The sequence below is a fragment of the Myotis myotis genome, unplaced genomic scaffold (assembly GCF_014108235.1).
Source record: "Myotis myotis isolate mMyoMyo1 unplaced genomic scaffold, mMyoMyo1.p scaffold_m19_p_14, whole genome shotgun sequence".
NCBI classification, from domain to species: Eukaryota; Metazoa; Chordata; class Mammalia; order Chiroptera; family Vespertilionidae; genus Myotis; species Myotis myotis.
In genome coordinates, this window is record NW_023416318.1 from 17,788,805 (window position 1) to 17,810,628 (window position 21,824).

The 21,824-nt window shown below is 43.3% G+C and overlaps 1 protein-coding gene across 12 annotated transcripts in view; it reads left to right on the top strand.

Annotated features, from left to right (window-relative positions):
- The window catches only part of SERTAD2 (SERTA domain containing 2), a 105,468-nt gene that overhangs the window by 66,673 nt on the left and 16,971 nt on the right, over nucleotides 1-21,824 (top strand). For 6 of the 12 annotated variants that reach the window (XM_036334340.1, XM_036334344.1, XM_036334345.1 and 3 more), the window contains exons 1-2: nucleotides 16,291-16,609; nucleotides 20,097-20,462. The exons of 1 other annotated variant lie outside the window; for it this stretch is intronic. The gene's annotated coding sequence lies outside the window, so the exon portion shown is untranslated. Of the gene's footprint in view, nucleotides 1-16,290; nucleotides 16,610-17,060; nucleotides 17,142-18,043; nucleotides 18,117-20,096; nucleotides 20,463-21,824 lie in introns of those variants that run through there. 5 more of the 12 variants (XM_036334349.1, XM_036334348.1, XM_036334342.1 and 2 more) reach the window with 4 other exon arrangements.

The window sequence follows — 21,824 nt, forward strand, 5'->3', positions numbered from 1 at the left end:
ATCTGCTTTTAAGATTTATTTTATTGTTTTCTTCGTGTATTGGTTATTCTAAATAAATCTTAGGATCGCTCTATCAAGTTCAGGAATAGATGTGGAGTTTGCACCCCTAAAATAAAACTCACATCATGTCACTCCCCTGTGGAAAGTCATTGAGTACCTCCTTACCACCTTCAGAATATAAAGGCCAGACCCCTTAATGTGGGGTCCAAGACCTTCCTAGATGTGCCCAGTCAAACTCTAGTCTTGTATGTTGCTCCTCCTTGCTTGAATTTACACTTTAGATCTGCACCCATATCCTGTGCTGTTTCTCACCTCCCCATCCCTGCTGCTCCATCTGCTTTTGATGGCCTTGGCTAACTCCCATGTGCCCTAAGACCCCTCACCACCTCCCTGACTCCTTTACACTGGCCAGGCTATGTGTATCCATGGTCATCCTGTGTATGTCTCAATCCCAGGCAACCTGTTGCATCGGTGATGGAATGAGTTAGTCTTTCCTTGTTGTTAGAGTGCTACTTGTCACGCAGTAGGTGGTGTGGATGGATTAGAGAAAATCCATGACTGGAAATAGGGAGATGGATTGTTACAATCAAGTGAAAGATGTTTAGGGGTCTTGACTAGGACTGTTACAGGAAAAATAGAGAGAAGGGAACATATTTGAAAAACATTTAAGAGAGAACATTGACAGGACTCTGGTTAAATGTGAGGGAAGGGGGAAGAGAAGACACTTTGAATCTTAGATTTCCAGCTGAGACACCAGGGTACCTTGTGGTGCCTTACCCATATTTAGGCATTCAGGAGGAGGGTCAGATTAGGACAGCTATAGATGTGCTGTGAGTTGGAGATGCCTTTATGATACCCAGTAGAGAGGTCTAATAGGCAATGGGATAAAAATAGCCTAATTATATACTTTTATTATTCAAACCAGGACCCTTTTGAGATTGAAACAGGGTGCTGTTAATTATGCCAGAACAAGAATAGACTAGGAATGACCCTGACAAACTGGAATATATGGTCTTTCTCTCTATAAAGGTCAGATATGAAGTTAAAGAGAAAAGTCTAGAATGTGGTGAATGATTTGTGAGCCATTAGCATATAGATGCCCTGAGAGTGAGTGAGGTTACCTAGGGGAAGTTTATAAGATAAGAAGAGGAGAAGGAGCAAAAACAAAGCCATAGGGAATATGGACATTTAGATAGTAATTTATCAGTTGGCATTTTTTTCCAAAACAATTGTGTCTCCAGATTTTCCTGAAGATTGTAATACCAACCACCCCCTATTCCCTACTCATCTCCATAACCCTCTCTGGTCCCAAATTGCAACCTAAGGTAATTTTTTAAAAATTGGGAACTAAAGGTTTAAGGATGAGCAGAGGAGGAGAGGAGCCAGCAAAACAAAACAAAACAAAAAAACTCTAAGTGGTCAGAGAGAGAACCAGGAGACTACAGTTCAACCAAAGGTACTGAAAGAAATGGTTGGGGGTGGTCAGTAATGTCAATGTCAAATGCTACAGAGCGGCTCAGTAGTATAGAGAACAGAGAAGTGTCAACTGGCCTTGGCGTTTCGAGGGCACTGGTGCTCTTTTCTGGGTGTGGTCAGCATAGTTGTCCTGCAGACGCCAGAGGAAGTAGGAGGGACTAACGCTGTTGAGGGCAAAGACAGGAGTAGCCACCAGCATTCCTGCAGCATTGCAGCTGGGGAGGATTGTTTCCTGTTCCAAAAGTGAAGACAGAGAGCATGGCGTCCGTAATTTATTGGCTGCAGGAAGCGGCCAGTGGAGAGGGCAAGGCTGGGTGTATGGAGAGGGCAGAGATCCCAGGCTGCGTCACAGTTAGGCTGTTTTTCTCGGGCCCATTTTCATGTCAGGACTACCTGTGCTTACTATAGTTGAATACCACCAGTTCCTTTCAGTTGGAGTCACTTTGACTTTGAAAACCACCCATTCAGATGTCTTCCTTTTCTTTTTAAAATTTAATTATTTATTTATTTTTAAATATATTTTTTATTGATTTCAGAGAGGAAGGGAGGCAGAGATAGAAACATCAGTGATGAGAGAGAATCATTGATCAGCTGCCTCCTGCATGCCCCCTACTGGGGATTGAGCCTGCCACCTGGGCATGTGCCCTTGACCGGAATCAAACCCGGGACCCTTCAGTCCACAGGCCGATGCTCTATCCACTGAGCCAAACTGGCTAGGACCATTCAGATGTCTTTCTATTTGGTTAGCTTGGGTCTAGATTTTTCTCCCTCTTTTTCACCATAAACTCAGATGGGGAGCTTTGGAGTAGAATGTAAATTTACCTTCTGGTTGTATTGATTTGCTGAAATGTCACTGGTAAAGTGTTGATAACCTTCGATCTAGATTTACGGGTTAATACGATGTATCCTCATTGATAGATTTAGAAGCACGTACTGCAGATGATCATATTCCTTTCAAACATATATGTGAGTGTTTATGTAGCACTGTATGTATTAGAAGGAAAAGTAAGTTTTAAACTGAGAATTGATTTTTTTTTTTCTTGAGACACTCCATTAAGAAAAAGAAAAGTTAAGTTTTGGAATAGAAACTGTTCCATTTTCTGGTCTACTATCTCCTAGTAAGAAATTAGTGATAAGGTTAACTTCCTTGGAGGGAAGAAGGCAAGGACACCCTCAGAAGGAAAAGAGAAGTTTAATTGCCCTGCAAAGGCCCAAACATGCTCTGAAAAGTAAAAATTTCAGGCTTAATGTGCAGGGAACAAAAGGCCGTTGTGAACTGTGTACAAGAGTTGGTGAGAGTTTGTATTCTGCCCCTTTTTTCTGTGGGAGTTATTTCCTGTTGTTGACTAGCATTCTTTATTTAGAACTACCTAGCTTCAGAATGCCTGCTAGCGCCGAAGAGTGTGTATTTAAAACATAGGCTTATTTCAAGACTATCTCTGAAAAAAAAGTCTCGCTACCCATGCACTGCGACGACATCTCGTTCCCAAAGGTCAATAGAATAAAAATAGTTGTGGGCTTGATTTCTATGATGCCCAGAGCAAAAGACATAAAATAAGGAAGAATCAAAATGCATTTGGTATAGCAGTCAGTGGTCACCTGAACACCAAGTGAGAGAGATATTTTGGGGGAAAGTGTGTTTCTGTAGTTGTTGCTTTTTAATCAACAATAAGATTTCACTTTTTAGTGTTAAATGAGTTATTTGGCAGGTTGAGAAGTAACAAGAAGCCTTCCATATTTTGTGAGGATGCTTTTATCCTTTCTAAAAAGATAAAAGTTAGCCTGGCAGATGAGAAATATACCCCAGGCAAAGGCTTTAAACCAATTATTCTCTTATACTTGCCCTATCAGACGGGCTTTCTATTAAGAACTTTACTCTAGCATTATCAGTCTAGTAGAGGCCCGATGCACGAAAATTCGTGCAAGAGTAGGCCTTCCTTCCCCCAGCTTCCCTCTGGCACTCGGGACCTGGGCTTCCCTCCTTCGGCCGCCTGCAGGCACCTGGGACCTGGGCTGGCTTCCCCCACCCCCCACCCGCACCCCGCATCCCCTCCTCCGCCCCGGCTTCGTCAGGAAGGATGTCCAAATGACGTCTGGAAGATGTCCGATCTAGTTAGCATATTATCCTTTTATTATTATAGATTATTGAAAGAGAGCAAGCAAGAGAGAGAGAGAGAGAGAGAGAGAGAGAGAGAGAGAGAGAGAGAACAACAATATATCTAAAGGAGTGAAAGGAATAAGTTATTACTGAAATATTGGGATATAAATAAATATATGAAATGCAAATGTTTTGTTAGTAGATATTAGAAAGTGTAGGAAAAATCTTATGAAGTTCTACCTCATAGGAACTATAAGGAAGAAAATAAAAACATTTTTAACCTGATGAAATCAATAAATTCAAATTGTTTATTATAACATTTATTTGCTTTTTCATTTTTTTAACTTGATACATATTTTATTAAATACCTACTTCATTAGGTTCTATGCTGGGCATAGACATGCACATTACATGTTTATGGAATATGAACAGACCTGAGTTCAAAACTCAGCTTCTTTAGATTCTATAGATTTTATCTTGGGCAGATTGGCAATTTTTTTTTCTTTTTCTTTTTTATTGAATTTATGGGGTAACACTGGTTACTAAAATTATATAGGTTCCAGGTATATCTATACTAATAATAGAGGAATATGCAAATTGTCTAGGATGCTGTCACAGTAACAATAATGACCGAACAGCAGGCTGCGTGGGGCGACCAGGCAGGCAGGGGGAGCAGTTGGGGGTGACCAGGCAGGTGGGGGGGGAGAGGCACTTGGGGGCAACCAGGCAGGCAGGTGAGCAGTTAGGAGCCAGCAGCCCCAGATTGTGAAAGAGATGTTCAACTGCTGGTTTAGGCCCAATCCCTGGAATCAGGCCTAAACCAGTAGTCAGACATCCCCCAAGGGGTCCCGGATTGGAGAGGGTGCAGGCTGAGCTGAGGGGACCCCCGCCCCCATGTACAAATTTCATGCACTGGGCCTCTAGTAATTCTATAATACATCATCTGTATGTTGTATTATTGTGTGTTCACCACCCCAAGTCAAATCTCCTTCCATCACCATTTATCCCCCTTTACTCTCTTCTACCTCTTCAACCCCCTTTTCCCTCTGGTGATCACCATACAGATATCTGTGTCTATGAAGGGGTTTTGTTTTTGTTGTTGTTGTTTGCTTAATCCCTTCACCTTTTTCACTTAGCCCCACAACTCCCTCCCCCCTCTGATAGCTATCAGTCTGTTCTCTGTATCTATGAGTCTCTTTCTATTTTGTTTGTTAGTTTATTTTGTTCATTAGATTCCACATATGAGTGAAATCATATGGTACTTGTCTTTCTCTGACTGGCCTATTTCACTTAGCGTAATGCTCTCCAGGTCCATCGATGCTGTTGCAAAGGTAAGATTTCCTTCTTTTTTATGGCCGAGTGGTATTCCTTTGTGTAACTGTACCACAGCTTTTTTATCCACTTGTCTATTGATGGACACTGGGCTGCTTCCAAATCTCGGCTATTATAAATAATGCTGCAATGAACATAGGTTTATTGATGATAGCCATTCTGACAGGGGTGAGGTGATATTTCATTGTGGTTTTAATTTGCATTTCTCTGATGATTAGTGATGTTGAGCATCTTTTTATATGTCTATTGGCCATCTGTATGTCCTCTTTGGAGAAGTATCTATTCAGGTCCTTTGTCCATTTTTTAACTCGGTTGCTTGGCATTTTGGTGTTGCATTTTATAAATCCTTTATACATTTTCTATATTAACCCCTTATCAGATGTATCTGCAAATATGCTCTCCCATTCGGTGAACTGTCTTTTCTTTTTTTTTTTTTTAATTGATTTTAGAGGGAGAGAAAGGAGAGGGAGAGAAAAACATCAGTGAGAGAGAACCATTGATCAGCTGTCTCCTGCACACCCCCTACTGGAGATTGAGCCCCCACCCTGGGCATGTGCCCTGTCGCAAAATGGAACCAGCTACCTCTTGGTGCATGGGAGGAAACTCAACCAATGAGCCACACCAGCCAGGGACAGTGGGTTATCTTTTCATTTTGTTGATGGTTTCCTTTGATGTGCAAAAACCTTTTAGTTTGAGTAGTCCCATTTGTTTGTTGTTTCTTTTGTTTCCCTTACCCGAGGCAATACATCAGAAAAAATACTGCTACAAGTAATATTTGAGATTTTACTGCCTACATTTTGTCCTAGGATTTTTATGGTTTTGAATCTAACATTTGAATCTTTAATCCATTTTGAGTTTATTCTTGTGTATGATGTAAAAGGTGGTCTAGCTTCATTTTTTTTGCACTTATCTGTCCAATTTCCCCCGCATAATTTATTGAAAAGACTACCTTTATCCCATTGTATATTTTTGCCTCCTTTGTCAAATATTAATTGACTAAGAGGCATGGGTTTGTTTCTGGCCCTTTATTCTATTCCATTGACCTATATGTCTGTTTTTATGCCAGTACCTTGCTGTTCTGACTCCTATGGCCTGATAGTATAGTTGGATATCAGGTAGTATGAGTCCTCCAATTTTGTTTTTCGTTCTCAAGATTGCTGTAGCTATTCAGGGTCTTTTGTAGTTCCACATAAATTTTTGAAATATTTGTTCTAGTTCTGTGAAATACATCATTGGGATCTTGATAGGAATTACATTGAATCTATACATTGCTTTGGGTAGTATGGACATTTTAAAGACGTTAATTCTTTCTATCCATGAACACGGTATATGTTTTCATTTATTTGAATCTTCAATTTCTTCCTTCAAGCTTGCTTAACTTTACTCAACATTATATTTTTGAGATTTAACCATATTGATACTATATGGAACCTTTAGTACCTCTAACCTCAGTGGTTTTCAAGTGTGTCAATTTATTCTCATCTTAATGATCATTAAGGTTGTTTCTTCAAACATTCTTCCACAAACATTCTTCTAGAGCTGCACGAGTGATAAAAAGAAAAGTTGCCTATAATTGTCTAATTACTATACTATATACCTGAAACTAATATAAAATAATAATGAATGCCCAATGTAATTGAAAGATAAAATTAAAAAAACAAACAAATAAGAGTTTCTCTAAATTCTAGACTTAACTCTTCTGATCCAAATTTCGTCTGGAGAATTAAGCTCCAATACCCTAAAGCTTCCATTGTATGTAATAAATTAACCTCTGTGAAATGACTTATCCTTGCTCCTAAGAGCAATTGTGTGAATCTCCTTCTAATTCTTGAGTTCAGTTGGGAGGCTTAAATCAACATTGGTGGGGTATGCACACCACAGAAATCAGCAAATGGCTACAGATAAGAGCTTCCTTCCCCATCCCCCCAGACGGTTGTTAAACATTTACCAGCACACCACTGGCTTTTAACTTTATACCATCCTTGGGAAGACTGAGGAAATAGTCCCTTGGATCATTTTCTGTAGGACTTATTTTCTCATGGAACCCCGTTGAGAAAGACTGCATGTATGTGGACAGGGTAAATGCATCTCCAGCTTTCCTAGATAGTACCAAATTATCTCCAAAGCGGTCACTGTGATAGCTGTGAACTATCTCCTTGTAGTTTTCATTTCTCTTATCACTGATAAAGTTAAGTATCCTTTCACATGTTTGTTGGACATTTGAATTTCCTCTTTACCCAGTTTTCTGTTAGGTTTATTTGGCTTTTTAAAAATTGATTTAGAGGAGTTCCTTATTAATTTTGAATACTATTAATCTTCTGTTGATTACATGAATCACACATAGCATTTGACAGTATATGGCAGCCGTGGGCAAACTACGGCCCGCAGGCTGGATCCGGCCCATTTGAAATGAATAAAACTACTGAAAAAAAAGACCGTACCCTTTTATGTAATGATGTTTACTTTGAATTTATATTAGTTCACACAAACACTCCATCCATGCTTTTGTTCCGGCCCTCCGGTCCAGTTTAAGAACCCATTGTGGCCCTCAAGTCAAAAAGTTTGCCCACTCCTAGTCTATGGCCTTATACAGGTGTCCCCCCCCCCCCAAAAAAAAAAAATAATGTATATACACTTTAACAACCGATAGCTCAGTTGTGAAAATTAAATGTATTTTTTTTAATATATTTTATTGATTTTTCACAGAGAGGAAGGGAGAGAGACAGAGAGTTAGAAACATCGATGAGAGAGAAACATCGATCAGCCGCCTCCTGCACATCTCCTACTGGGGATGTGCCCGCAACCCAGGTACATGCCCTTGACCGGAATCGAACCTGGGACCTTTCAGTCCACAGGCCGACGCTCTATCCACTGAGCCAAACCAGTTTTGGCAAATGTATTTTAATAAACATTGCCCTTTTAATGATTCAAAGTGTGTGTATACATTTTGGGGGGACACCCTACATTATATTATGTTTAATTTTTAATGAATCAAGGTTATTGATCTTTTTTAAACCTTTTTCTTTATAGTTTATGCATTGGGTGTGTTGTTTCTTAATAATCAAAGTCTGGTCAGGAAACAAAATTCCACTAAATGATTCAACTAAAGAGACTTTCACGAAGGGACTTTTTAGAGAAATGTGACAAAAGTTGAGGCTTGGAAACCCAACAACAGTAGGAAACTGTTACTATCGTTGGGCTAAAGGGGGGGGGGGGGAGAAATGGTGTTGCTAGTACTGTATCCTGAGAGTTGGCGCCCTGGAGGAGGGCCACCTGCAGAAGCTGTGGTTGTGGAGGGAGGGCTGCTGCTCCACCAGCCCCCCGCAGGAAGGAGCACAGGAGACATGCCCCGGCCTCTTTCCCTTCGGAACCACTGAGCTCTTGCTGGGGCTTGCCATGTGCTGAGTGCATCTGGGAGCTAGTTGGCAAAGGAGGAGCCAGCATTTCAAGGCGCGGGGTGAAGCAGAGGCAGGAAGAGCATGAATCCTAGGAGACAGTCATCACACATGACTTATCCTGGGGCCACAAATATACTTTCCTATATTCTCTCTTAAAAGTTTTAAAGGTTTGCTTGACATATTTGGATTCCAGTCCACCTGAAATGTGCCTTTTGGAAAAATATTAGATAACTGATTTTATATTTCATACAGGTAACCAGGTGGCCCTTGGTCGTTTATTGAATAATCAGTCCGTTCTTTCCTGCTGATCTGTAATCTCACCACTGTTTTATGTCACACTTCCATATATGTGCGGGTCTGTTTCTGCACTCTCAATTCTGTTCTGTTGATCTATTTATTTATCCCTATGCCAACATCACTCTGTTTTAATTACTGGAACTGCATAAGAAGCCTTGATACCTCACAGGACACATCCCCCATATTGTTTTTTAAACTTACTACAGCTATAAGTTTAAAAAACGTATAGATGCATTTTTTTTGCTATTCCAGATGAGTTTCTGGACTTGCTTTACCAGACACCATGAGGACTGCGAATTGAATCGCAACGGTCAAAGAAGAGAATCTGGCACTTTTTAAGTGAGGATTTTTTATTTGATGTGACTCTCTCACATGTATGTTTGCTTTTAAAAGAATAATCTTTAGGGATGATTAAATGCACGCATTGTTTGAGCAAACACAGGATTGTAGGGTGTATATTTATTTGTAACAGAACAGCATGGCAGTGGGCGTCTACGCTATAGATGCTATTCTCTGGTGTTTGCTGCCATCCACTCTCCTTCTAAATTTGGTGATACAGATTCAACTTCTGTTTTTAAAAAGGGAAGTTACATATAGCTCATTCACACTATTATTTTCTCTTTAAAACCCAGTTTCTCGGATAATTGCCCATTTAAGGAGTTTCCTAAAACTCAAACAAGACTTCTCTGAGACAACAGTTTTGAAACAAATATTACTTAGCAAGATTAAATCTTTTGTTCAACCTTTAAAGCATGTTTAGAAAAACAACTGACTGGTTACACAAGTGTATCTAATTGGTGTTGGTGTTTATCTGAGATACTTGTTTTCGTTTCTTCCTACTTGACGTCACTCTGTGCATTTCCGAGCTTTTAAATATAAAAAGTTTTAAATTAAAAAAATTTTAATTTAAAGCAAGGGACTAGTATTATTGGACAGTTGGATAGTTTTGGAGAAGTCTTGTTTATTCTGGCAACAGGTCTTTAAAAAAATAGCTCTACACTGGTGACTAAAAGAAAAGATAAAGTCTGTACCGTCTTACCTAAGTGTTACCTCTCTTTCAGAAAACCAATAAAAATTCAAAGTGGAAAGAGCTGATTCATTTTTAATTGTATGCTATGTTTATATTTAAACTGTGCTCTCTGTCCACATGTTTATTTTCTAATGATACCTCATAGCCTGGCTGTAAAGGCATTTTCTGGGCATCTATACACATTTAAAGCTTTGAATTTTTTTTTTTAATTCTCAAAGTATAATTTTAATAGCTAGAGCCAAAAAAATGGTTTAGATATATAATTTGCATTCCCCAAATTGCCGTACTTCTCTTAAATTAACTCTTTACTCATATAGGTGATATAAAGGTGTACAATTCTAGATAGTATGGACATGAGAATATGTATAGCAGAAAATAGAATTGAGTCTAGCCAGTCATATAAACTTGCTTGATTTTGAAACATAAACAAAGCTGGCATTAGAATAATACTTTAAAAAAAATTTATTTTTCCTATGATCATTTTGCCAAATTTTCCTATAAATTAATATTGATTGATGATATTCAGACCATGTTTGATTATTGGCATATTTTTGTATTTCATGACCAAGAGGACATAAAAATGGTAAAAGTAATAAATGGTCATTTGAACCATTCAAGTCATCATTTGAAAATTTGAATAGGCAAATCTTTTTTTAAAAGATTTTATCAAATGCCGCTGCATATTTAAATAAGATTTAACTAAGACTTTTATTTCTTAAAGTAAGTAGGAAGAGAAAACCTTCATAAAGAAGTAGGGGGTGGTGGAATTATGGCAATAATTTATCTGCAAAGTTATTCCCCCAGTAGTGAGGCTGCATGGATTAACTCTTAACAGTAAGTATTTGTGAGTGCCCATTTCGACCTTTTAACTATGTTAACCCCAAATGGCATGTTTTAGAAATGCTGAAAAGCACTTATAAGTACAATATTATATCACTCACAGTGACCTCTCTAGTTATGAAGGTTCCTAAATACTGCTTGAACAGTGTATGTGAACAGTTACTTATACGTATATACACACATGCAGAGTTAGTGAAAAGGTAATGAGAGGAAAATCTTAGCAGAAAAGATTAATCCCCTTAAGTTTATGAAGCTGTTGTAAGCTTGTTAGCATTTCTTAATTTATTCATATTTTCATTTGAATATAATTCCATATTTACCAAATACTACTGTATCAGCTACTATCCTAGAGACTGCAGAGAGTGATGACAGTTTTATGAACCATATTGGAAATGAGTAAGAGGCTGGAGGGTGTGATGAGTTTTATTTTTTGTTGTTGTCGTAGTGGTTGAGGGTTATTAATTCTGCGGGTTAAAATGTGATTCTAACAAACCAAGAACAGGCAGGGTTGGAGTTCTTTGTGTAAGAAGTAGAATTGTTATTTCATGACTCTCGCATAGGGTTGAAGCAAAGTGGTACCCAGATCCCGGCATCGCATTCCCTCCTGGTGGTCTCTGCGTGTTGACTCTGGACTTGCTGTCACAAACCATCCTCCCCCCCTTTTTTTTTTTAAATATATTTTATTGATTTTTCACAGAGAGGAAGGGAGAGAGATAGAGAGAGTTAGAAACATTGATGAGAGAGAAACATCGATCAGCTGCCCCTTGCACATCCCCCACCGGGGATGTGCCCACAACCCAGGTACATGCCCTTGACCGGAATCAAACCCAGGACCTCTCAGTCCGCAGGCTGACGCTCTATCCACTGAGCCAAACCGGTTTCGGCCATCCTCCCCTTCTTGAGGAATTCAGACTCTTCTCAAGGCACCCTGCTTGAGTCTTTCCTAGCTACACAAACACTTAATGAACGTTAGAAATCTCACAGCCTCCAGATCTTCTTTGTCCCTGGGAGTCATCTTGATGAAGGAGTTCAATTGGCAGGTCCTTCTCTAAGCCTCTGTGTACTCATCTGTAAGATGTGGGAAGTAGTCCTGGTCCTGCCTGTGGCAGAGGGAAGATGTGATATAGAGCAAACAAGTGAATCCATATGAAAACGCCGTGTAAACCTGCTCCAATAAAATGCTGGGGTTGGGTGTGTTATAGATTTCACAGTGAGGTGACTTGAACCATAATGGGTAGCAGAGAGAATGAGCCAGGAGACTATGGGTAGGGCTGCTCAAATCTGTCTTCTGGATATGACAAATATTTCAAAGAACATGTCCTCTTGAAGAAAGCAAATGAGCATTATTTGTACTTCTTTCTTCTAGGAATGTGTGCGTGTGAGGTTGTTTTTATATTCTTCCAATAAGCAGATTATCTCATTTAAGCCCTAAAACCCCTCCCAACTGTGGTCACTTTTCATAGACTCCTCGTTCTGAGAAGGGACTACGAGTACAGAAATCTTTGAGCCCCAACTCCTCCTTGTGTGGAGTGTGGAAGCAGACCCATGATAGCCAGGGCCTGATTCTGCCTCATTGCTGGCTGTAGCTGAGGAACCACACCCCAAATCTCCTCACCAAGACCTGCGCTCTTTTCACTGGAACCCATGCTGATTCTAAATCTGTGACACAGCAGATTAATAAACTAAACTATCAACATTTAATCAGAGTTGAGTGATTTATTTGTGCAGGATCTTCAAACTCCGACTCCAGGCCTCTTCATCTCGCTGAGCTGGTTCCCAGGGACAAGGAAGGTCTGGAGGCTGCGAGATTTCTAACAGCCATTGAAGAAGTTTCCTGTGGAAGCCAGGAGTGCTGGGCATCTTGAGAAGAGTGTGAACTCAAGAAGGAAGGCTGGTTTTGTAGACAGGAAATACAGAGTCAACATGCAGATGCCACCAGGAGGGTGGCGCTGTACGGGGAACTGGGTACAAGGGGAGATGTTTCTGAGAAGCGACCACCAATCTTGGTCGGGAGGCCTCTGGCCGGAAAGGAGCACAGGAGTTGTCACCCGGAAAGGCCTTCACTTTCCAGCTGAGGAGAGGATGAGAGCAAAACTCAGGTCTTTAAGGGAGGCTGCTGCAAATTGGACCCACCCCACAGTTTATCCGAGGAAAACAGTGGTAAACGGAGTAGGAAGGAAGCTAATGCCTAATGGAGGTCATCTTCTCCAGTACAGGTTAGAAGGAACGAATAAAAAATACTAGAAAAAAAATGGTTTTAAAAGCATTTTCCTCAAATAGTACCAGTAAAATTGGTTCCAAATTAGAATTTAAATATTGTCAGGTGTTTTGAAAGAGAAAATGGTGTATCTGTAACAGAACACCTCTCTCTCTCTCTCGGAGCATAAGGGACATCAGTGCAAAGTAGTCCAGTAGCAATAAGGGAAAATGCAGAAGCAGCCCTTCACTGGAGTTGATGTTCTGTGTGAAGCGAGAAGCAGGGGGGAAAAACTGACAAAAGCAGGTGGAAGAAGAGCTGAAGAAGAGTTTGCAGAAGTAGATGCGTTGACTTGTTCCTTTGGTACAATGAAGTCTTAACTTGCTGGTGGATGAGAAGTACCGAGCCTGTCTGTGCTATCTTTGTGAGAGTATTTCGTTTTCCAAGTCATTGTATCCTGCATCAACTCTTTGAAAATCAGTTAGGTGATGTGACTTCCAGGACTTTAGTTTGAAGATTCATTGACAGTTTTTAGTTATCCGTGAAAGAGAAGTCCACATTGAGTTAGGATCTCTGTATTTTCCATGAAAAGGCTATATGCAACGTGTTTAATAACTGAAATATTTACCCCCCCCCCTTTTTTTTTTTGCCAGAAGACCAGTATTTCCAAGGTGTGTATGTGGATGATTCTTACCTGTATTTCATGTGGAACCAGAAAGATAAAAGATAATAAAGGCCAAAGAAAAATTAAAGTTTGAAAACTGTTTTAATGTCTTTGTTTCTCAGTTTATATAGGCAGCTTGTCCTCGTGTCTTTCTTTTGTGCGTGCTAATTAAATGCTAAAAGTGGCCTTCAGTTAGTGCAGTAGTCTAGTAGTTTGCAGGATGTGAAGGCACAGAAACTTTCAAGAGAAGCAGTGAAGTGCAAACTAAGTACCCAGAACTACAAAGCAATGTTGAGAAGTACCTCTCTGAAATTAAACTCACGAAGTATTTTTAATAATTACCATCACAGTTCTTTACTTGGAAAAGCAATGTTTCTTTTCTCCCTAAACAGGTATGTTCCTGGTAGTTAAATGTGGATGACTGGCCTGATTTCTACGTGCAGGTGAGAGGGAGAAACTAAACTCTCAATCCTGAAGGCAGGATTATTTTAAATGGGCTTTTAAAAGTCCCAAAGCGTGAACATGACACTATCATGTTCACTAAGCATTTCTTGCTCATTTGCTAGGAACAAATAATTTAAAAAACAGAACGTGCCATTGCGTACTGAAGGGAGTTGACTTCAAAAGCTCTGGGAGGGCCTTTCCTGATCCTCAGGGACTTGGATTCCTAGGGCCATCCTGTGGGGACTTGGCATAGGGGGAAGGGGGAAGGTTAACCACCTGGTGTTGGACCACATCAGGGGCTGTTGGAGCTGCCACTTGACGCATTGACTTCTTGGTGAAAGATGCCAGAATCTGGAAGTGGGGGAAGCGGGACTTGTTTATAACATGTGCACTGATGGGATAGTATTACAACCTTCAAACGTGTGGAAAGGTGCCAGCCATCTCACCCCAAACTCAGGTTGCCTCCTAAGAACGCAAACCTTGATGGAGCATGTACAGAACGCACGCTTTATCAGAATCAGGTGTCCACTCTGGAGACACAAAAATTGTCACTTGGATCTCAGTTCTTTTGTACAGGAATACTGCGTTTGGGAATCCATTTGCTAGAAAGTACCCGTGCCACACAAATTCTGCAACTCGAACTTGCTGCTAACTTCAATTCGTGAGTAACAGTTTAAATTCATGTTAAGTCCAACAGAGCCCTCTGGCCTCCCCTACAAAAGAGATCGCAGGAAGAGATTATTAAAGCTTCTATTTCAATGGCTTTTCCTTAAAGTGAGCACTGAAAGTATATGTGAGTGGGTGGTTAGGAAACTGTTAGTAGTTAGTGTCTTCTCTAAAGGCAGAACTCTGGAAATGAAAAATATCCTGGCTTCCCAGCAAATTGTTTGAATGCTGTGCCACCCAGGCACCAACTGAGCAGGACCTGCAGAGGGCCTGAGCACTCCTTCCACCGGGTGTATTTGGAACCCCATTATAATGGGTCTTTCCAAAGATATCCACGAATAATTAGCCTTTGGCATCGGTTAGACTTAAAGAAAAATCTGTGTAAGGTTTTCATTATATTGAGGGTCCAGTAAAAACCTTTTCCATCCCCCTTAAAGATAAAACAAGAAACATTGTCTCCTCTACCAAACATTTTAGCCCAGGTTTAATTTCAATGCGAGCATCAATTTGATAACAAATCATTGCAGAACAGTTCGAATAGGCCTACATTTGTGTTGATGTTAACGACTTATAATCACCTTTATGTTAGGCCTTAAAGCTTTATTATCCTTAAATATAGCTGGCATAGTGGACCATTAAACACGGAAGTGATCTGAGATACTGATTGGGGTAGCAGCCAAAATGTTAAGGTGCCTGAATTACTTTTTGTAACATTTTTACACTGAGCGCTCGTGTAATTTTTAAAATAAAACCATCTCTGCTTTCCAGGGGAGCTGTCTCTCTTTTAAAGCTGTCTTTCTTTAAATTCGCACCATGTAGGCATACACACAACCTCTTTCAGCTAGTATAATAAATGTCCCTGCTAAATATAAGTAGTTCCTCGCAGTAGCTTTCCTACGGAGAGGAAAAGGCTAAGGACGTGAAACTTCTGGGCAGAGGACTGGAGTCTCTGGCCGCCCTGAGTCTGTCTCCGAGCCTGGCCTCCCCACCTTCGTGGACTCTTTCAGGGCCGGTGGCCGCCGGCTGCCGGGTCTGCCCCGCGGCTCAGCCTGGCACGGAGGATGCCACTCGGTCCTTCCGTCCTGCTCGGGAAGTACTGTTGACTTGGCGACCCATTTCGAAAGCTTGGCCGAGGCCACCACGCACAAGGGGCATTTTCTCCCCCGGCTCCAGCGGGAGCCCCCACCCTGCCATTGCGATATCTTTGCGGGTCGCTCGAGAGTTCTGCGGGGTCGTCGGGGACTGAGTGCCCCAGCGGCGGCCGCGGCCGCTCGCGCCCTCCCGGGACTCCCCTCCCGAAAGCCCCGCGGCAGCGTGGACGCCGCGCCTCGGGGTCGGGTTTTTGCCCCCCACCCCCACCCCGCGGGACCCTGCCCGCCCTGCGGACCGGCCCCAAGTTGCCGAATAGCTCAGATGCTTGTCATATTTGCGGTCGCACCACTCTGCAGGCTGTGCGCGCGCCGCACCCGCCGCCGCCTTTGTCACCAGCCGTTCGGTCCTTTAAATGAGTGTTTTCTAGAGAGTGTATGTGTGTGTGGGTGGGGGGGGCTGTTGGGGGGGGGGGAGCAGGGGTCCCCGGGCCCGGGTGTCTCTTTTCCGCTCCCCTTCTCCTTAAGCCTTAAGAGAAAAGAAAGGGCGCATCGGCCGGAGAGGCAGCCGTGGGCAGCGCTGCCACCCGGCGTCTCCAGTGCGCCCGCTGCCCCTTCCTGCTCCTCGGGCGGCCGGGGCCCCGCTCGGCATTCATCGCGCCTCCGGGGACCGCCGGGGGAGGGGGCGGGGCCGGGGCCGGCGGGGGCGGGGCCGGCGGGGAGGGCGGGGCCTGCTGAGCCCGGGCCGGGGCTCGCGGGAGGCTCGCGGGCCGCACGTCACTCCTGCACGGCGAGTGCTGGAGCACGAGCTGCCGCTCGCTCGGTCAGGGCGCCCCCTCCGCCCGCCTCCCGCTTCCTCCTCCGCTGCCCGCCGCCGCCGCCGCCTCCGCCGCCACCATTGTATAATGTTCCGAGCGCACAGGCAGAGGACGGCGGAGGCTTAGCTTCAGTCTCGCCTGCCGCCCGCTCCCCGGCGCCACCCTCGGCCCCCGGAGCCGGGCGCTCCGCATGGAGCGGGACTAGCTGGAGGAGTGGGCTGCCCCTCCCGATGCGCTAGTTCCCAGCGGGAGCTGCATGTGGTAAGTTCTCCCGGCGCCGGGCCGGAGGGGGTCCTCCGCTGCGCTGGGCTCCCCCTGGGCGGGGGGGCGGCGGGGGGACCCGGCCGAGGGCCGGGAAAGCCTGGAGGGCGGAGGAGGGCCCCGGGCGGCCGCGAGGGTCGTGGAAGCCGCCGCGACTGGGACCTGGGCTGGAGCAGGTACCGGGAGGAGAGCTCCCTCCCGCTGCTGCCCGGCCCGGCGCCCGGGGACGCCCGGGGTGAGGGCTGGGACCCCCCAGCCGACGGGCGCAGATCTGCTGGGGGAAGGGCCGGGGACAGGAGTCACGGACCGGGGTCAAGAGGGTGTCGGGAGCTCCCCGAGCCCAGCCGTGAGGCCCAGGGAGCTGGGAGCTGTCGCTTTTGCTGCCGGGATGTGTGTGCGTGTTGGTGGCGGTTGTGTTGTTGTGAACGTGCGAGACTTTTTTTTTTTTAAGGCTCGGATTGCTGCCGCCAAGGCTGCTTCACTTTTGAGTTCCGTGCCCGGGTTTGCATCCAACTTGCTCTGGCGTGTTTCTGTGAGTTTTCCTGTGTTTTTCAGCTTAAAAACAGCCCTCTCTACCCTCTTTTCGCCCGTGTGCCAGGGTATTGATTTTGAATATACATGCATATTCAACTCTAAGTTAGAAATTTACAAGTCATCTTGGTGGTGACCGCCTGTGACTGAAAGGGAGGGGGTGGAGGGGAGCCAGCTGTCCCAAGCCCTGGACTTTGTACCGTCAAGACAGAGGGTGCTGGAAGAGGGACAGTGCATGGAGAGAAAACCCAAGTTGTTCTTACGTTTCTCCTTGGTCATTAGTTACCTCACCTTTAGCAGAATTCATAGTAATAGACTGAGATGGGAGGAGAGTTCTGGGTTTACTCTTGTTTCATGAGAAGATCAGATAGGTACTTTGTCTTAGAATAACTTTTTGCTTTCACATTGGGTAGTTTCCGGATCTTTCGGGAGGTGGAAAGTAAGTTTTTACAGGCACTGAATGGGGAAGGGCAGTCAGCAGGGTGAGCCATCAGGCTCAGACTGGAGCAGTTTTTGTTTGAATCGAATCGAGCAGCCCCAGTTGGCCTTCAGGAAGATAGTACGTAAATGTTTCCAAGCTTTGTTCATGAAATATGCTTTCTGATTTCCCAATATATGTTAAGAAATGTCTACAAATGTGTGTAAAGAGCCTGGGAGTTGTAGTAGCCAGTAGGATCCCTGAGGCCTTGAGTGTTCAGAGCAGCCTTTTATAATGAGGGACTAGTCTCTGACAGGAGTGAAGTGGGCTCTTGGCTCCACTCAACCCCTGGAGGACAGTCCACCTGAGAGCCTCCGGGTTGTTTTGCTGATGGGGGGGGGGGGGTGAGTTGCTCAGCTAACTAGAAGGCACGTCTCACCCCAAGAGCTCCTCCCATTGCCATTTATTCCTCCCCCTTTTTATAGCAGTCTATTCTGATTTGAGTGTGCTGGGGTGTGCTGTGAGGATGAAAATACCCTCCTAAGATCCCAGCTTCTGGTACGAGCAAGACTCTCTGCTTCCCTGTTCATTTTATCAATGTCTTCGTTAAATTTTTTTTTTTTTTTTTAAAGTGAGGAATGGTAGCAAGTTTTCCTTTCACTTCATTGATTTACTTAGAGGTGTTACAGGTTGGTGTAAAGTTGTTTATGTTGGTCATCAAGCTTGGCGCCCTTAAAATAATTTTAACCCCCCCTGCCCCCCCCCCACTCCTAATTACAATGTGTATAACCATGTTGCTCTCAGATGAGAAATCTTATGAAGTAGATTTGACAGCCTTTTGGTGTGTTTGTTTTAAACACTCAGCTCTGTTCCTTGCTGTATGACAGCAGGTAGGAGAGAGGACTGGAATTTTGTAATACCCATCAAGTGCGGACAAGGGGTGTCCTAGGGAACAGTTTTATTGTCAGGCAAGTGTCACCGCTGCTCCTTAGGTAACAGCTGCTCAAGCTTGTTTCCCTTTAAGGACCAAGAGAAGGATATTAACTCACATTTAGAAACATCTTTGGACTCCTATTTGCTGAATTGCCCCTCTTGAAAGCATTTTTATTTAATTCAGGTGCTAAAATTTACCCAGTTCCTATCCACTGATCATTAATAATGAGCATAGGAAAATAGCATATATTACGATATTTTAAAACTCACTCAGATTTGTGTAGCAGCTGATAGCTTTTGGCATCCACTGTTTTAAATAGTGATCCAGTGGCAGAATAAGTTTCAACACTACTTTAGAAACATGTACACATACACAAAACAGATCAAAAGATAGAAGGGGGGGTTGGAGATACACATCCACATACTTAAAGATATTTTTCCTGTGGCTAAATAAAGGAGCAGATAACAAATTATCAGTATCAAATTATACTAAAGGTTTACTCTCAGCCAAAACATTTTATAATACCTAAGATGGGTAAAAGCTACAATAAAAACTTTTAAAGGTTTTTGTTTGTGTACTTATTTATCTATTTAATTGTTTTTTTGCTGTAGTTTCTTGTTGAGGAACACTGGTAAGAGCATAAAGCTATATCTTATATTTCATTTATATTAGAAAAATCAAGATGATTTCGTCAGTTTTACATGTAGATTAAAATATGTATAGATAAATATGGTATTTTAGAGTGTGAACTTTAATTCACTTGTAGAATTTTTTAAAAGTTTGCTGCTACAGAAATTTTATATTTAGTGTTACGGCATATCCTATAGGGAATAACTATAGTTGTATTAGTTTCTTGGCAAAGAAGAGAGAGAGAGAGAGAGAGACTTTCTCTCTGATTACTGAGCTCAAAGATCACTTGTATACTAAAGGCACCATAGGGCAAGCTCCAGTTTTATGGAAAACTGGCCTCGCGATAAGGGGAACAGTCACCATCCTAGGTCTTTCCATGAATTGATCTGGGCCAGCGGAATATGAAATCCTAAAAGTGCAGTGGCCACTGCTTATGCACACTTCATGTATTTTTTGCCCACTGTTAACATTCCTTAAACAATGGACAGAAACCTGAAAGCTGGGATGCCGGCAAGTGTGTGGATGTTCAATTTAGTTTTCATAGTCTCGAAGGAGCCGGCGACTAACCAAAGTTGGCCTGTCTTTTTAAGAGAAAGGGTCTGCAGTGGCCAGTGCAATTGGCATTGAAGGCAAACTCCTGCCCTCCGCACAGATGCTGGGACACCCTGTGAGCAGAACTGTCCCCGGAGCGCCCATCCCTCATTGTGCAGCAGCGTCTCTCTCCATGAGCACTGTGTGGCAGTTCATGCTTTGTATGAGTCTGTGAATGGCATATGTCAGGCCAATAAGACAACATTTCTGTTCTGGGTAATAAATAGAGGCCTTGTTTTTTGTTGTTGTTGTGTTTTGTTTTTTTCCTTGAAGATCATGAGACAAACAAAACATGCTTGGCTGTCTGAAAATTTTCTTTGAAATACAAATAAAAATCGAAAAATACCAACACAATATCTTTGACAACGTATGATTTCTAATAGGACGAAAGAGATGCGTATCTTCAATGCGGTGCAAACTCCCTTTTGGAAATTCTGCTCTCTGTTGTGGTCTGAGGGCCCCTAAAGCTGGAAAGGCTGGTTCGTCTCCTCCCGAGATCTCCTGTTCCTCAACTGAACTGAATTGAAAGTACCTGCCAGGTGTCACTGAAGCAAGCACCACAACTTGATGGATCTCTTTAAGCAATCGGGGAGCCCGTAGCTGTCTTCTGCACCCACTGCAGCTTTCAGTTCCAAATGGAGTTGGCATCGGCTGCTCTCTCAGCTGGCCTCCTCTCAGGCTTGCACACTGTGTGTCTAGAGCCGGCCCTGCCTCTGAGCAGGGGCCGCGGAGGAGCGGAGGAGCGAGGGGTGAGTGTGCCTGGCTGGGCGCCGCCCTCAGTGGAGTGAGCTATGCGGATGCGTGGGGTGGGGGCTGGAGGGAGGAGAGTGGAGGACAGAGCTCTGGAGCCGACTGTGCAACTGCTACAGCAGGTCTGACTAGTTTTAGGTGCCCAGAGGCAGCTTTGTTTCTCTAGTAACTTCGGGTAGCAGCAAACCTAAATTCTTAAAATGACTTCATGTCTGTATTACTGTCTTTTTCGCCTCTGTGCAAAAAACCTGTAGCTTTGCAGAGTTACTGTTTAATTCTAAGATTTTTTTTTTCTTTAAAAACTTTCATAGGTTGTGTGTGTGTGTGTGTGTGTGTGTGTGTGTGTGTGTGTGTGTTTCAGGAGTTTCACATAGGAGAATGGATTCTGGCTCTTAAGGACATTTTACACACACACACACACACACACACACACATTTATAGTGGGCTGTGTGAACCTGTTGAACAAAAGTAAAAAGTTCTACTTGAATATGCCACGGTCAAAAAATTAAATACTGAAAAGCCAGCCTGCAGATGAGCCTTTAGCCCCTTGCTCTCCTCTCTCTGGCTGGCTGCTTATCATCCCACACCACGCTCCGGCAGGCCTGCTGGAGTACCCCACCCTGGTGTTGAGAAGGGTTGCCCAAGTTAAACTCAGGGAATCTGAAAGTCCCAAGGTCATCTCTCCTCCAGACAGGTTTGCATAAAGTTCTATCCACACTAAGGAGATAACGAGGTGGCGACTGTTTTAGACTGATCTATCCTCCCCGAGTGCTTCTCCCGTTTTATAACAATAACTGGATACAGATTTGCTTTTCAGATTTCTTTCCCTGTTTTGAGGAGGGAGCCTCCGTGTATGTGTGTGTGCTTCTGTGTCTTCCCTGCTGTCGCAGAGAGCCGAGCTGGCCGTGGCGTTTGAGCCCTGTGGTCTGCGGCTGAAGAAGGTTTCGCACTGCCTCTCTGCTTGCCATGAGCCTCCTGGTGGTCTTCTCTGAACAGTTTTTAAAACAGATTAATATTTTAAAAGTATTTTTTTACCATCTGATGATTGTTTGCTGTCCAACAGTAATCGGCTTACAAATTCAAAATGCAGATCCCTAAGTAAGATAGGCGGGAGGAATCGGAATGTTCAGGAATGTCCAGGGGACCAGCGGGGGAGGTTGGAGGCAGGCGATCTCTCCCTAAAGGTCATTGAAGATCCTTGAAGTAGTAAGAGGTAGCTTCCTAAGAAAGTGAATATTTATTGCATTCAGTGTAGTACTCTGATTATTTTGATTGTATTTGACTAGATGACTTTGTGTAAAGTTCTGTGGGTCATTAATTAACAATACAGAAGAAATACATTTGATCTCAGAATAGCCCCC